The sequence below is a fragment of the Hypanus sabinus genome, chromosome 10 (assembly GCF_030144855.1).
Source record: "Hypanus sabinus isolate sHypSab1 chromosome 10, sHypSab1.hap1, whole genome shotgun sequence".
Taxonomy (NCBI): Eukaryota; Metazoa; Chordata; class Chondrichthyes; order Myliobatiformes; family Dasyatidae; genus Hypanus; species Hypanus sabinus.
In genome coordinates this window covers 162472628-162490015 of record NC_082715.1, presented here as the reverse complement: position 1 = coordinate 162490015, position 17388 = coordinate 162472628, and positions in this window count along the sequence as shown.

Below are 17388 nucleotides of genomic sequence, written 5' to 3'. Positions count from 1 at the left end.
CCGATCACCTTTGACACCTTTACTAATCTATCACTGATCACTCTCTGTTTTAAATAAACCAAATGACTTGGCCTCTGAGCCATCCATGGCAATGCATTTCACAGTTCCTTGATGCAGAAGGTTAAAAATGGTAGCTATCTACTCCATCACGATCTCTCACCCTGAGCCTCCTCCAATCCAGAGAAAACAGCCCAAGTTTGTCCCAACACCTTACACTGTCGCTCATGCCACTAATCCAAACACATCCTGGTGAACCTGTTCAGACTGCCCCAGGCACCAGTGTTGTAACGGGCTTTAAGTATGTAAATAGTGGGTTATTGATCAATAAGTGTGTCAAATGATGGGTAGAAGGCAGTAGTGTGGAGTTTGCAGGAAAATCCAATGGCGGTATTTGAATGGTGAAGAAGACTCAATGGATGGAATGGCTATTTCATTTCCCATGACTTGTGGTGTAGTAGTGAGAAGACGAAGCCATGGCGAGGAAGGTGCAGCTGCAGGTAAGATTGGGTGCCTGTGTAGGAGGTGGTGTCAAGCACCCTTAATTTCGTCTTATTACCAACTATTAACTCAGACTGTATCAATCATGATTATTTTTACTGCAGCAAGGGAAACTAGCACTGCACAGGAGCTGGTAATAGCTTTGTCCAGAAAAAACACAAGGTATTACATTCACTCCTTCAAACACTAGTTTTAGGACAGGGTGCATTCTGGATCACCAGTGACCTGAAAGAACTTTCAAATAAGAAGTGGAAAGCCTTCAGGTGTGGAGACAGACAAGTCCTGAGGCGAGTACAGAGTGAACTGAGGGTAGGGCTGAGGTCGGGCGAAGCTTCCTACAAGAGGAAGCTGGAGTACAAGCTCCAGCAGAGTAGCAAACGGGACGTGTGGTCAGGCAAGAAGCAGACCATTGGCTTCAAGGTTAAGGAAAGGAAGATTGAGGGCTGCCTGGACAGGGCCAACGTATCGAATTTGTTTTTCAAAACAGGTTCAGCTCGGGATCTCCTGCTGTTCTCTGCCCCACCTCTTGCCAAAACTACACCCTCCCTCTGAGGATTTCCCCCGCCCCCAGTGTGTTGTCTTTCCAGACCGTTACCTTGGAGTATCCTTTCTCCAAGGGTATGATCACCCTCCCCTCCCCACCCACACCGTCAACTGTGACTACAGGTCAATCTGAGGAGATACTGGAGACACTACATCAAGGCAAGACTGTTGGTCCCAGACGGTATCAGCCCCAGGGTAATGAAGGCCTGTATGAGACAGCTGTCTGGTATTTTGCAGCACCTTTATGATCTGAGTCTGAGTCAGGAAAAGATACCGGTGCTGTGGAAGTTTTCCTGCCTGGTTCCTCTACCCAGGATGGTAACACAAACATGACTTAATAACTACAGACCAATTGTCCTAACATCTTCCTTGATGAAGGTGCTGGAGAGGCTGGTGTTGACCACAGTTGAGATCTTCATTGGACCCTTTACAGTTTGCCAAGCAGCATCTTGCAGGAGTGAATGGTGCCATCATCTACCTGTTGCAGCATAGAGCTGCAAAATTGAGTTGCCGACAAAATGGTCCGAAGAGTTCCAACAAAGATCTCTTCACTGGTGCCGGGTAATTCGTAGATGAAACTATCTTCTCCCCCTCTCAAAATAAAAACAATAATTAGGTCAATGGAAGTAGGCAGTACTTCAGATGAACTAAATAACACATACCCATTGTCTCAGCAACCAGATTTCCCATCTATCAGCAGATTCCTAAATGGACAGTGAATCAATATTTTCTTTGTGGAACTCAGCAGACTAGGAAGCATCGAAGGAAAAAACTACAGTCAATGTTTTGGGCCATAACCTTTCGGCAGAGCTGGAGGAAAAGAAAACACTCAAGGCGGGAGGGGATTGGGATGGTGGGAGGAGGGGAGAGAGAAACGCCAGGCGATAGTTGAAACCGGCAGAGGGAGGGTTGATGTAAATAGCAAGGAAGTTGATTGGTGACAGAGATAGAAGATGGATGGATGAAAGAAAAAAGGGAGCGGGGAGGAGCAGCAGAGGGAGGCGATGGGCGAGCAATAAGATAACATGATAAAGGGATTAGGGGATGGGAAATGGTGAAGGATGTGAAAGCATTACTGGTTGGAAGCTATTCAGCTAGAATATAAAGTGCATGGCTTTATCCCGACAGTTAAGGAGATTGGATGGACATATTGGAATGGGAATGGGAAGTGGAATTTAAATATGAGGCCTTTGGGAAATCCCGCTTGTTTTGGTGGATGGAGCACCACTCTGCTGGCATGTCAATTTCATTACACACTCCCATTCTGATATGTCATTTTGTGGGTGTGGCTCAGATATCCAGCATCTGCAGACTTTCTTTATTTTAACAATATTTTTCCTTTCTGCTCAAATAATGAAATTTGAGCTGATATATGTACTTGTAATAATCTACTGTTTTTATTGTTATGCACTGAAAGTATTGCTGCCACTGAACGACACATTTCACAAAGTATGCCAGTGATAATAAACGTGATTCAGTTCAGAATCGCAATCTGACCTTCGCCCACCAGGCTATGTGAATAGGTGGCGTGTTTAATAGAGATATGAATAATACAGAACTTTATTTGAACCACTAACAAAACTGTCAATTTGGTTTGTATTTTATTTACAGAGCCGACATTATAATGTCGCCAGATGTTTGACTCCATGCCTCCATACCTCCCTGAATTTCCTTTGTGTCACCGTGTAGATAGCTTGGAATATGGGGAAGTCAAGGGGATGGAACCGAAAATGTAACGGTGATAGTAATGTCGCGACAAGACACAGTCAGACACCTTCTCGAGGCTGACATTTTGATGCTTCCCCCGACGATTTCTTCTTCCCTTAAATCGTCCTTTTTTTTCCCGTATGCATTTGGATTCCCATTTATATATAAAATTTTCTGGTATGTTTTCTCCTATCTTATCTAATTCTATTCTAATCCATGCTGGTTTTTCTTCATCAAAAAAGACGCAATAAATCTAAGTTGATTTGCTTTATAATAATTATTAAAATTTGGAAGTTGTAACCCTCCTAAATCAAATTTATATGTCAATTTTCCAATGATATTCTTGACATCTTTCCTTTCCAAAGAAATTTCCTTACATATTTATTCAGTTCTTGAAAAAATTTCTGAGGTAATTGTATTGGTAAAGTTTGAAATAAATATTGCAATCTAGGAAATATATTCATTTTTACAGCATTATCTCTACCTATTAATGCTATTGGTAACATCATCCATTTATCAAGATCCTCTTTTATTTTTTTTTATAATGGCAAATAATTTTGTTTATATAATTTTTTTACATCATTATCAACTCTAAAACCTAAATATTTTATCCCATTTATTGTCCATCGAAATTGAGTTACTATGAGAAATACAATAAATGTTCGACTTAGATTAATAGAATATATGTATTTTTTACATCAATTATATATAACACCACAGAAAATAAATAGATTAAATTCAAATATGTCTGACCAATGTTTTCGATGTAATCAAGTAATTGGTACTTTTTTACATTCTACTTGGTCTTGTTTTAAAATTCAACCATTTTGGATAAATCTAAGACTTTTATTGGAACAAATTACTGGAGTACAACTTCCACATAGTCCAGTATTATTTTTATTAGGAGACATTGAAGGGATAATACCGAAAGTTAAATTGAATAAGTATCAGAAAAAAATTATAAAAATTGCATTGGCAGTAGCCAAAAAAGTTATCGCAGTTACTTGGAAATCTGATTTATATTTAACTATGGATCGTTGGAATAATGAAATACATAGTTGGATTCCACTTGAAAAAATTACATACAATCTAAGAAATGAATATGATATATTTTTGAAAATTTAGTTCCCATACTTAAAAAAGATAGGATTAAATACATAGGTCCTTTGAAGATAAAATTATAAAGTAATTGGGGAAAGAAAAAAATAAATATTAAAATTATTTTGAACTCCATGGAGCATGTGGGGATCCTCCGATATCCAGGCAATCTTTCTCTTTTATCTTTTTTTTTCTTTCGATAAGGGTTAAGGGGGAGGGGGTTAAGGAGAGGGGAGGTTAATATTATTTTTCTTACTATTTTATCATCACATTTATTCTTGTAATTTTCTAAAATTTAATAAATAAATAATTAAAAAAAAAAAAGGAAAAATCGTCCTTAGGTCATGTAACCGCTTCTTTGAGGGTCTGTACTTCTCCCATTGGGATTCACGGATAGAGGGTGAGGATGTGACCCAAATATTTATCAAATTGAGTCGTGACACTCCGTCACAAGACTGAGCTCAGTTATATTTCACTTCCCATCTTGACATTTTGATTGGTTCAATAGGTGCATTTCATGTCAGAGAAATGTATACAATATACATCCTGAAATGCTTTTTCTTCACAGACATCCACGAAAGCGGAAGAGTACTCCAAGGAATGAATGAGAGTTAAAAGTTTGAAACATAAAGCACCTCCCAGCCCCTCCCCCAAGCACAAGGAGCGGCAAGGCAATGTCCTCCCCACCACCAGAACAAACGCACTTGCTCCCCTCACCGAGCACTCAAGCGAGAAACCGATGAACTAAACACCAACTAACGGTATATTTTCTTTAAGCATTAGGAGATGCCAAGCAGTTACAAACAAAATCATATATTTGTCCTGCACATAGAAAGTTCCTTTCAGATGCGTGTGGGCAGTGGATTTTTCACTTTTTTTTTACAAGGGGGAGCATCCTCTAGCTGGGAGCCGGAGAGTTACTCGATCTTGGGGGTCGATATCCCCTGAAAGTGGGGCTGTCACGGACGCCTTTCTCAGCTGGTCCCAATTCACTCAGAACACCTATTTTATACTGTATTCTCCAGTTTGGGAAGATATCTGCGTAGAGTCAGGTTTGGAGTAGTTTGAGATTAAAAGAAAGCACAGCCAGAAGAGCTCACATTAAGTGGCTGGAATCTCATCCTCTGCATCTTATCAACTACAAGCTGAAAGGCTAAATGGGCTGGCGTAGGTAACGTCATACATTTTATGAATCTATTATTTTACTGTAAATACACGTCTATAGAATAATTAAAATCTTTAAAAACACCGATGACAGGTATGCTCATTATTATGTTGGAAAAGAAATACGATGCTTACTTGAAAATAATTTTCCACTTGAACTCGAAATTCAAAGTCAGTGTATTAAAAATCCTGTGCAACATATTTTAACATTCTGTGGATACGCACTGTTGAAAGTCTACTTTGAAGATTACTCTCCAATTATTCAAAACTATCTTCCAAAATGCCACATTTAAATTCCCTACTCAAAAGAATGCAAATCATTAATTTCATCAACGGCCAATTCTCAAGCGTCTAGAACAGAAACCATCATATTTCCAACACCTTCACGAAAATTCCACATGGGCAAATGAAACAAGTAAACAAAAACCTAGATTTAAAAATAATGCGGGAAAGACACCAACACAACGCATGCTTCCATTTTTCTTCCTTCAGAAACTTCGCAAACAACTGAAATATAGAATGATCATAACAGCACAGAAACGGATCACTCTGACATCGCCATCCACTTTGCTACCATCTATTTGCATGTTGATAGTACAGTAAATACCCCAAACGCACCTCTCAGGGGCGTAGCCACCATGCTGCATACACTGTTTTCTTTTTCTCTGACAGTGGCAGTGTGACATGTGATGAGGATGTTAGGGGAATTCAGGGTGACTTGGATAGGCTGGGTGAGTAGGCAGATACTTGGCAGATGACGTTTAATGTGAGTAAGTGTGAGGTTATCCACTTTGGGAGTAAGAACAGGAAGATAGATTATTATCTGAACGGTGTAGAGTTGATTAAGGGAGAAATACAAAAAGATCCAGGAATCCTTGTTCATCAGTCACTGAAGGTGAATGAGCAAGTGCAGCAGGCAGTGAAGAAGGCTAATGGAATGTTGGCCTTTATTACAAAGGGAATTAAGTACAAGAGCAAGGAAATCCACTTGCATTTGTACAGTGCCCTGGTGAGACAACATCTGGAGTATTGTGTACAGTTTTGGTCTCCAGGGTTAAGGAAGGACATCCTGGCTGTAGAGGAAGTGCAGCGTAGATTCACAAGGTTAATTCCTGGGATGTCAGGAATGTCTTACGCAGAGAGGTTAGAGAGACTGGGCTTGTACACGCTGGAATTAAGGAGATTGAGAGGGGATCTGATTGAAATATATAAGATTATTAAGGGATTGGACAAGATAGAGGCAGGAAATATGTTCCAGATGCTGGGAGAGTCCAGAACCAGAGGGCATAGTTTGAGAATAAGGGGTAGGTCATTTAGGACAGAGTTAAGGAAAAACTTCTTCTCCCAGGGAGTTGTGGGGGTTTGGAATATACTGCCTTGGAAGGCAGTGGAGACCAATTCTCTGGATGCTTTCAAAAAGGAACTATATAGGTATCTTCTGGATAGGGGAATCAAGGGATATGGGGACAAGGCAGGAACCGGGTATTGAGAGTAGATGATCAGCCATGATCTCAAAATGGCGGTGCAGGCTCGAAGGGCCGAATGGGCTACTTCTGCACCTATTGTCTATTGTCAATTGACACCCCCCTGTATCCAGAGAAACCGGCCACGTGACAGATGCACTGCCACCTGACTGGTCGGAGGACACTCCACACGCCAATCAACATTTGGTCCCTCCTAACTAATCAATGCACACCTAAATTATTTGTCACCTTAATTGGATTATCTCGCCCAGCCCCATGCAAAAAAGGTGAGACTTGCCCTTGGCTTGCCCTCTCTTACAGAACACCTCATTGAAGTTAAGTGCATTGATTTATGTTTGGGAATGTCTATAATTTGTCCTGGTAAGGGAGACGCAGCTATCCAAGGTCAAGGGGGATAGCTGTTGTAGTGCTTTTCCCTTGTTCTTTGTTTGTGTAACCGTACCCTGTCCCCACACCGCTTCCTGTGTATTGTAGTTGCTTGGGTTGACCCGACTTCCCCTTCTGAATAAATTCCTTATGATTAAAACTGTGTGTGTCCAGGCCTATACTGTTGAGACTCAAAGAACCAGTTATTTTTCATCACAACATTTGGCGCTGCGAGCAGAATCTCATAAAATTTGGCTGGACAGAAGCACAGGGGATAACGTTCTGGAATAAGGGGAAGAAAGCCAGTACAGGCTCCCAGGATAAGATCTCCGTGCGGCCTGATGAAAGGGAGGGATTTGAGAGTCTGGCCAGCATGCTGGCAGACCACAGAAAACCAGTGACTGGTCTGAGCAGTTAGAGCCCCGTGGAGAGAAGCTGGGCCATCATGTGGTCTCCCTCCTGAAGGAATCAGGGATCCCCAAAGCCAAGGGGAGTCAAGGGGTGCCTTCTGGTTGTTTGCGTCCCTGTCGAGATGCCAGGTTAGAATTACTGATCACCTGCAGCACGTGTGTGGTCGGAAGGACAGGGAAATTGAAGACCTCAGTCAGCGTTGTTGCACGCTGAAGGAAGCAGCACAGGCTGCCCAGGCCCGAGCCAATGACCTTGAAGTTAAGGGAACTGAACTTGCCTGTCGCCTCATAAAACTTCAGCAGGCCGGGGCAGCCCGTCGGTCTGGCTGGCAGCCGCACCCGTTAAAGATTCGAGCCCTAGTCCAGTGTGGCGACAAGCTGGACGCATGGCTGGGGGATGGGGACATCTGGGCGGATAGTGACGACGAGGGGGTGCCCGAGGAAACAAGGTCCCACAACCACCCTTCCCCCTTCTCACCCGAGCTCCAACATGCCCGACCCGTCACCACGCGGTCCCAGGTTCACCGCAGGGAGGAAGGGAACGAGGGGGAGACGGCCGGACCTTCCCCTAGTCACTCCGAGACCACGGAGACCCGGGACTTCTCCCCCAAGGAGCTGACCCAGTTGGCGGATCGGTACCGTCACCGACCAGGCGAGCACCTGGCCACCTGGCTGCTCCGGCTGTGGGACGAGGGGAGGCCCAACCTCAGCCTTTCCCATCAGGAGGCAAGCGCCCTGGGAAGCCTCTCTGACCAGCAGAGCATAAACAATGCGCTGCGGGCGCCAGAAGCAGAAATCTGCGACGGCACAACCCTGTGGGATCGGGTAGTGACCGCGGTACGAGCTCGCTATCCCACACTTCTGGAGTGGTATCTGCACGGGCACCTGCAATGGGGTACGGTCAGTGAGGGCACCCGGGTTATCAGGCAATGGGCACTGGTCAACGGCATCTACCATAGCTTCCTTGGAAACACACGAGTGACCGGTGCCCTAGCGGGATACTTGGTCACTACCGCACGCCCCGATCTGAAGTCAGTAATCCTGCCCCTCATGGCACCAGCCAGCGGTAGGACGGTACGGGATGCCATCACCCTCCTGGAGCAATTAAACTATATGCAGAGAGTGGCACCTATGCAGGTCCGGAAGACCGAGACAAGGGCCCTAGACACTGTCCCTCTCAGATATACACGCAGGCAGCTGTACACGGACCTGCTGCGTGCAGGGGTGGATCGTAACCAGATAGATGGCATCCCCACCCCTAAACTATATGCCCTGTGGAAGGAGCATTGCAGGGGGAAGACAACTAACAAAAAGACCACCCGCACCGAGCCACCCTCCGCGCCTTCCCTGCCTGAAACTGTCTCGAAGCAGAACTCAGACAGCTCGTCAGGCCGGAAATGTCCCACCTCCACCAGCAAAGTGCCTCACCCCCCGGCATGGCAGCCCTCTTCCCCCCGCCCACAGGATGAAGGCCAGGGCCCCCGGTGCATTTGCTCTCTCGCTCTTTCCCGCCCGGGGAACCTAGATATACCCGTCACAGTACATTGGGGAAAGCGAAACACACAGAGGTGGATGGCGCTTGTCGACACAGGCGCCCAGCACACGATTATCACAGGCAATCCTGCCTTATGGAGGGGTACGGACATGCAGATAGAGGGACTGGGGGGGGGGCTCCCTGTTACCAGCTAGGGAGGTCACCCTTCGCCTAGCCATAGGCAACCATTCCCCCAGACGTGTACAAGTCCTTATTGCCTCCTCCCCGGAATGTATCCTCGGGATCAATGTTTTAAAGGGACAATCACTTGAAACAAACAGGGGCAAGTTCACCTTCGGCATCGCGCGAGCCACTATTGTCGTCGGGGCGGCTAAATGGGAGCCAATTGTTATTCCCCCTCCCTCCAAGATCATCTGTAACAGTCAGTACAGGGTGCCGGGGGGGGGGCGCCAAGAAATCGCAGACTCCATTCAAGCCCTGTTACGGGAGGGAATTATTAGAACCGCTGTCTCTCCTTTCAATAGCCCCATTTGGCCCGTCCGTAAGCGGAACGGCTCCTGGCGGATGACCGTTGATTATAGGCAATTGAACAAGGCTGCACCACCACCCCCCCCCCCCCCGCCGTCGCTGTACCTGACACTGTCACCCTCATTGAAGACATCGCAGGCCGTCCCCATAAACCCTGGTACGCTGTTGTCGATTTAGCGAACGCATTTTTCTCGACTCCAAAACTCCGAAAGCCAAGACCAGTTTGCCTTTACTTGGGATAGCAGACAATACACATTTAATCGCCTGCCCCAAGGCTACATTCACAGCCCCACAATCTGCCATGGCCTTGTCTTCCGCGATTTACACAACATCCAATTCCCACCGGAGATTTCGATTTCACATTATATAGACGATATCCTTCTCCACGGTCCTTCTGAGACCATTCTGCCAAAGGCCCTTCACATGCAAATCGAATCCCTCAGGGGACGGTGCTGGGCCAATAATATGGAAAAAATACAGGGCCCCAAGCAGGGTGTCATTTACCTTGGAGTACAATGGAGCTCCGGGCACAGAAGAATACCCGATGCCGCCAAAAATAAAATTTTAAATTTTGCCGTCCCCTCGAATAAAACTGGCACACAGAGATTCGTGGGGCTCCTGGGCTATTGTCGCTGGGCGACAGCATATACCCCACTTGACCCTGCTTCTTCGGCCGCTCTATGGGATCTCCAGGGAAAATCCACATTTCCTTGGGACCAGCGGAACGGGCTGCCTTTGATACGGCGAAACTAGCCGTGGAACAAGCCATGCCGCTTTCTTCCCGCCAGGCGGGTCTGCCTTTTGAGTTACAGGACTCCGCGAGCGAGGCGGTCGCCGAGTGGGGCCTCTGGCAGAAGACCCCAGGGCGCAGAGTGCCCCTCGGTTTCTGGACTAATTCCATACCTGAAGCGGCAGTGCGCTACAGCCCCTTCGAGCGCCAGCTGCTAGCCTGCTACCTGGCGCTCCTCGCCACACAACACAAAACCGGCACCGACCTGGTTGTCCTTCGCCCCCATCTCCCCATAATGCGATGGGTTAAGTCCCCCAATTCTACCCACAAGGAGGGCCGTGCCCAGAGGTCCTCCATTGTCAAGTGGAAGTGGTACATTGCGGACCGGGCTGAGCCCAGTCCTGAAGAGGTCAGCCGCCTCCATGAACAAGTCATGGCTTCCCCCCAGTCCCAGGACCCTGCCCCGGACATCCCCGAGGTACAACCCTCCCCAGCATGTTGGGGTCAACCCTTTGATTCCCTCGACCCCGACAGCAAACTGCCGCCTGGTTCACAGACGGCTCCAGTCGCTGGAAAGTGGGTAAACAATTTTGGAAAGCGGCAGCAATTCATCTCGCCACGGGTAGAATTTTAACCACCGAGGGAGAGGGGGGTTCCAGCCAACTTGCCGAGCTGGCGGCAGTAGCTCTCACCCTCCAAAACACGACCGGACCAGTCCTCATCTATACTGACTCCTGGGCAGTAGCTAACGGCATTGCGGTGTGGATGGCCCGGTGACATGGGGTGGGAAATACACGGACGTCCCCTCTGGGGACAGCACCACTGGCGTTTCATTTGGGACCAGGTTACCCACAGAAAAATTTCTGTCCACCATGTGGATGCCCATACCCGGAAAGATAATGGAGAGGCAACGTTTAACGCAGCTGTGGACCAGGCTGCCCAAATATCATCTGCCACCACTTCCACCCCTGACACAGACCCCAGTACACTAGCTGTGTGGGCACACCGCAAAGGTGGCCGCTGAGGGGCCGATGGCACGCGGCGCTGGGCTGAACAATTCGGTGTCGCCTTGACACTCGACCAAAGTAAAACCTCTGTAGATAACTGCCCCATCTGCCAGCAAGTCAAGCCACGGGACTGGCCGATAGGCCACCGGGCCACATTCGTCGCGGCACGGGAGCGGGTCAGTTACGGCAAATTGACTATATTGGACCGCTCCCGCAACAGAATAAGAAGCACTATGTCCTCACGATGGTGGACACATACGGGTGTCCTGGTGGCGGTGCCCTGTGAGAGGGCCGACGAGAACGGCACCATCAGAGGATTACAGCACCTCTCCTCTCTCTATGGGGTCCCATGGGAGGTACAATCCGATCAGGGCTCACACTTTGCTCGGACCAAAGCCCAGACCTGGTCGGCTGAGGCCGGGATCTCCTGGCTGTTCCATATACCCCACCATCCCCAGGCATCGGGCTTAATTGAAAAAAAAACTGAACGGCCTGCTCAAGGAAAAAATCCGCACTCTGACACCCTACATACGGCCCACTTGCCAAGGGGGATCCCCACTGGCCCGCCACCTGGCACATTCCCCATTTCCCAACCGGGAAACCGCCGAACCCCCCGAGACCGAGGACTCGGGCAGAGAATGGATCCGACAGCCGCAGAGCCTCCCCAGAAAGGGAGAGATTGTGGCGCGCGGTCCAGGGGACACCCGCTGGGTTGCCATTCCGGACAAATCTGATTTGTCCTGTATACATACCCGGCATTTAACCAGACGGGAATGAGTTTCCTCCTACACCTACCCCCACCCCTCCACCCCCGTCTCCCTCTACAGGACAACGGTGCGACTCCAGTCATCCCTCCTGGTCGCTGCGATGCTCGGCTCCGTGACAGCTGCCAACACCTTCCTCAGGGTCGCTTACGAGTTTGCCAGCAACACCAACAGATCGGACTGCTGGATCTGCTTGAGGGCCCCAGCACACGCTGATAACGCGCTGCCACTCACGCAGATCCCTCTGGATGGCATTGCGATGACCTGTTTACACAGACTGTTTGCTCCTGCTGGTTTTGGCATATCTGTTTGGGGGAACTCTGCTGGCAGTCCCGCACCACTCTCCTCCCCACTACACAACATCTTTTCCCTTGACCCCCGATGGGGTGGGTGCTTCGGGAACTGGTATTTCCCTCCTTACAATTTGACATGCACCCGAGTCCCCACCCTCAGAGTTATTCCACAGCCACTGAGAATACCCAAAGAATGCTGGTGCAGACTCCGCAATGCGCACACTTCTAACTTTTCCGTCGGTCGCAGCCACTGTCAACGAAACTGGTACCCGGGTGCCCCAGTGACCACTGCCGTCGATGCCGCTAAGCTGGGAGCTCCCTGGACTTTAAACAGGACACATTGGATCTGCGGCCACCGTGCCTACCCGTCGCTCCCCAGAGCTGGTATGACTGCTGCTTTCCAGCATATGTGGTGCCCTTCATCCACCCCCTGAATGACCTTGGGGAGCATCCGGCGTACAGCGGCCACCGGGACAAGAGCCATTACAGAGGCAGAGAGGTTCTGGATGATGGCCTTTCCCAGTTATGGTACGGCCCGGCTGTCCCGGGAGGTGATCCAGATGGGCAGTGTGCTCAAGACTCTGGCCAACGAGACGACAGTGCCACTGCAACACACGGAGGACGCCCTCACCCGAACGGCGGCAGAACTGACCCCTGTCAGGATGGTCGCCCTGCAGAACCGAGTGGACTGGACTACCTACTCGCTGCTGATGGTGGAACGTGTGCAGTGGTTGGTGAGGAATGCTGTACCTTTATCCCTGATGAGTCCAGCAACATCACCCACTTGGCCGTTCACATTCGGGACTCGGTGGCTAAAATTCAAAAATCAAGGAACCAGCTCCTCCAGTACAACACCTCATGGGGCAATTGGTGGCCGTTTGGGTCCCTAGGGAGGTGGTGGGCAACTGTCATTCACTGGTCCATCGCAGTCGTTCTTGTAATCATAGCCATTTTTTATACTATGTTGCGCATGCCAGCTGATTAAGAGTGTCTCTGCAATTACTTAGCTGCTCAAAATTGGTTATTTCTGGTATATGCGATTTTGTTTCACCCTCTTATGTGTGTTGGCTACGTAGTGCGTCTTCCGAGGGGTGGAGTGTATCCAGAGATACCGGCCACGTGGCAGATGCACTGCCACCTGACTGGTCGGAGGACACACTACATGCCAATCAACATTTGGTCCCTCCCAACTAATCAACACACACCTAAATTATTTTTCACCTTAATTGGATTATCTCACCCAGCCCCATGCTTTAAAAGGTGAGACTTGCCCTTGGCTCGCCCTCTCTTACAGACCACCTCATTGAAGGTAAGTGCATTGATTTATGTTTGGGAAGGTCTATCGTTTGTCCTGGTAAGGAAGCCGCAGCTATCCAAGGTCAAGGGGGATAGCTGTTGTAGTGCTTTTCCCATGTTCTTTGTTTGTGTAACCGTACCCGGTCCCCACACCGTTTCCTGTATATTGTAGTTGCTTGTCTTGACTCGACTTTCCCTTGTGAATAAATTCCTTATTATTAAAACTGTGTGTGCCCAGGCCTCTACTGTTGAGACTCAAAGAACCAATTATTTTCCATCACAACACCCCCCTTTATACCTCCTTCCAATCACCTCAAAATAATTCCCTTTTGTATTCACCATTTCGGGAATGGGAAACGTATCTGGGTAAAATTCTATCAATTCTATCACACCATCAATTCATCCCTCATCCTGCTTTGCTCCAAAATGTAAAGTTACAGCACGGTTAGGTTACCCTTGTAGGACATGACATCAAGTCCAGGAGGCATCGTAGTAAATCTCCTCTCTATCCCCTCTAACGCTGCCAAATCTCCTTCCTATATAAAAAAAAACTTTTCCCAAGGCAGCAATAATATCGCCAATACTTTGGTGTTTGCTCCAGTTTACCAGTGATGCGATCTTCGGCGGATGTAAGGGTGACATCAGGTCGGCGTTGGGAACGGACCCAAATGCAAAACACAGACACTGATGTACTAGAGAAAGGACCATGTGAGTCCGAAAGCAAGGGAAGTGGGGGAGAAACGACGCTGGACCACACACAAGCCCTGGACGAGACTAGGATACAGGGCATGGGCTAGGACTAGACTAGGAAAGTGGGACCTGGACGAGGAACTAGGAACTGGGAACATGGACAAGGACTCCGAGCCAGAGACGGGACAGGCACCCGGAACCTGGGTCTTGACTCGGACTCGGACTCCGGATCCAGGTGAGGACTGGACGTGGCATGCAACAGGACTGGACGTGGGGGCAGGATGCGGGACACCTGGGCCGAACGAGGACATGAAACTCAGGCTTGGTCTTGGTCGAGGGAGAGCAAAGCAGAAACGGGGAGCAGAGTAGCTGGACACGGACACTGACCCTGGACGAGACCAGGACTCAGGGCCTGGGCTACGACTTGGACTTGGACACGGAGTGCAACCTCCTCGGAGCCTTGGACACGAACCTAAACCTCCTCAGAGGCTTGGACACCGAATGGAAACATCCTCGGAGACTTGGACACGGACTGGAACCTCCTCTTAGAGATGGACACGGACTGGAACCTCCTCGGAGACTTTGACCCGGAATGGACTTGACTCGGAGCCAGAGACTTGGACTGGACTTGGACACGGAACGACAAACAACCACAGTCCATTCGAGTCTCGGCTCGGAGAAGCGGCAACCGGACCAGTGAACCTCAGCTGGGCATGGGAACGGCAGAATTCGTACCTTTGGCTCAGAGTGGCGGAAACGGCAGTCAACTCAGCTGGTCACGAAAACGACCGAATCCACAACGCAGCCCCGGGTAGCGAAGCAATTAGGAGTCCACAATGAACAGGGACCCGATCCCCGAATCGGGCACAACTATACTTGCTCAGGTGCCGGTCCCGCCCGGGAGGCCCGACGGGGGTTACTATCGAGGTAACAGTCAGGGATATGGAAGGGACGATCCAGCCGCAGGGTAACGGCAAAGACGGCCTGACTTACCCCACAATAGCGAAGACAGGACACTGACTAGACGAATCAGCACCTACAGTCTCTGTCTCGTCATCTTATTTTACGGCAGCTGTCACCCAGCTTAATGGTGCATTACCGCCACCTTCTGCTCCGGAGTATGTGATAGACTTGCATTCTAAATCCCTTCACCCAATCGCACACATACACATACCCTAACATACACTCGAACCCAGGGCCACTTATATTCCCGGCCCCAAGACGAGAATCAGGTGCCTATGATTAAACACAAATAAACCAAGGGACAGCCGCAAGACCCGGAGTCTGAAGGCCACGAACTGGACCGTGACAACACCCACACTCCCCACTCCCTTCTGTGAGAGCCTCCGGGCGACCTAACAGGCCCTCCAGAACTAAGGACGATCTGTGCGGGTGGGCGTGTAGGGGAGGGGTTGCGTATTCAATCAAGAAGGAACCCAGGATGACCAAAGTTAGAAGACAGTGTCTGTGTTGCTGCGTCCATGTATGGCTGTTTCGTTCTGTCATACGGTGGGAGTTGGAAAAGGACCCAAATGCAAGACACAGACACTGAAGTACTAGGGAAAGGACCAGGTGTGTCAGAAAGCAATGGAAGTGGGGGAGAAACAACGCTGGACAAGACACAGACCCTGGACGAGACTAGGATACAGGGCTAGGACTAGACTAAGAAAGTGGGACCTGGATGAGGAACTAGTAAACGGGTACTAAGAACTCGGAAACTGGACAAGGACTCGAGCCAGAGACTGGATACTGGCCTAGAAACTGGGTCCTGACTAGGGCTCGGACTCCAGGAACAGGCGAGAACTGGACGTGGCAAGGTAACAGGACTGGACGTGGGGGCAGGATGAGGGACTCCAGGGCTGGATGAGGACATGAAGCTCAGCCTTGGTTTTGGTCGAGGGAGAGCAAAGCAGAAGCGAGGAGCGGAGTAGCTGGACACGGACACTGACCATGGACGAGACCAGGACTCAGGGCCTGGGCTGCGACTTGGACTTGGACACGGAGTGCAACCTCCTCAGAGCCTTGGACACGGACTTGAAACTCCTTGGAGACTTGCACACGGACTGGAACCTCCTCTTAGAGTTGGACACGGACTGGAACCTCCTCGGAGACTTTGACCCGGAATGGACTTGTCTCGGAGCCAGAGACTTGGACTGGACTTGGACAGGAACGACAAACAACCACAGTCCATTCGAGTCTCGGCTAGGAGAAGCGGCAACCGGACCAGTGAACCTCAGCTGGGCATGGGAACGGTAGAATTTGTACCTTTGGCTCAGAGTGGCGCAAACGGCAGTCAACTCAGTAGGTCACGAAAACGACCGAATCCACAACGCAGCCCCGGGTAGCGAAGCAATTAAGAGTCCACAATCAACAGGGACCCGAAACGGGCACAACTGCAGGGTAACGGCAAAGACGGCATTACTTAGCCCACAGTGGCGAGGACAGGATACTGACAAGACGAACCAGCACCTGCACTCGAACCCAGGGCCATTTACATTCCCGGCCCTAAGACCAGAGTCAGGTGCCTATGATTTAGCCCAAATGAAACAGGGGACAGCCGGAAGACCCGGAGTCTGTAATCCGTGGACCGGACCGTGAACCGAAACGCGTACTTCACGGACTGGACCATGACTGTACCCACCCTTCCCGCACCCCCCCCCCACCCCGTCTATGAGAGCCTCCGGGCGACCTAACTGGCTCTTCAGGACTAAGGACGACCTGGGCGGGTGTGGGGGGGGGGGGGCTGCGCATTCAATCAAGAGGGAAGCCAGGATGACGCAAGTTAGAGGACAGTGTCTGCGTTGCTGTGTCCATGTATGGCTCTTCCGTTCTGTCATACGTTGGGAGTTGGTAACGGACCTAAATGCAAGACACAGTCGCTGAAGTACTAGGGAAAGGACCTGGTGTGCCCGAAAGCAAGGGAAGTGGGGGAGAAACAACGCTGGACAAGACACAGGCCCTGGACGAGACTAGGACTCATGCCTGGCCTACGACTTGGAGTTGGACGCGGAGTGGAACCTCCTCGGAGTCTTGGACACGGACTGGAACCTCCTCGGAGTCTTGGTCACAGACTGGAACCTCCTCGGAGATTTGGACACGGACTGGAAACTCCTCGGAGATTTGGACACGGAGTGGAACCTCCTCGGAGTCTTGGACACGGACTGGAACCTCCTCGGAGATTTGGACACGGACTGGAAACTCCTCGGAGATTTGGACACGGAGTGGAACCTCCCCGGAGTCTTGGACACGGACTGGAACCTCCTCGGAGATTTGGACATGGACTGGAAACTCCTCGGAGATTTGGACACGGACTGG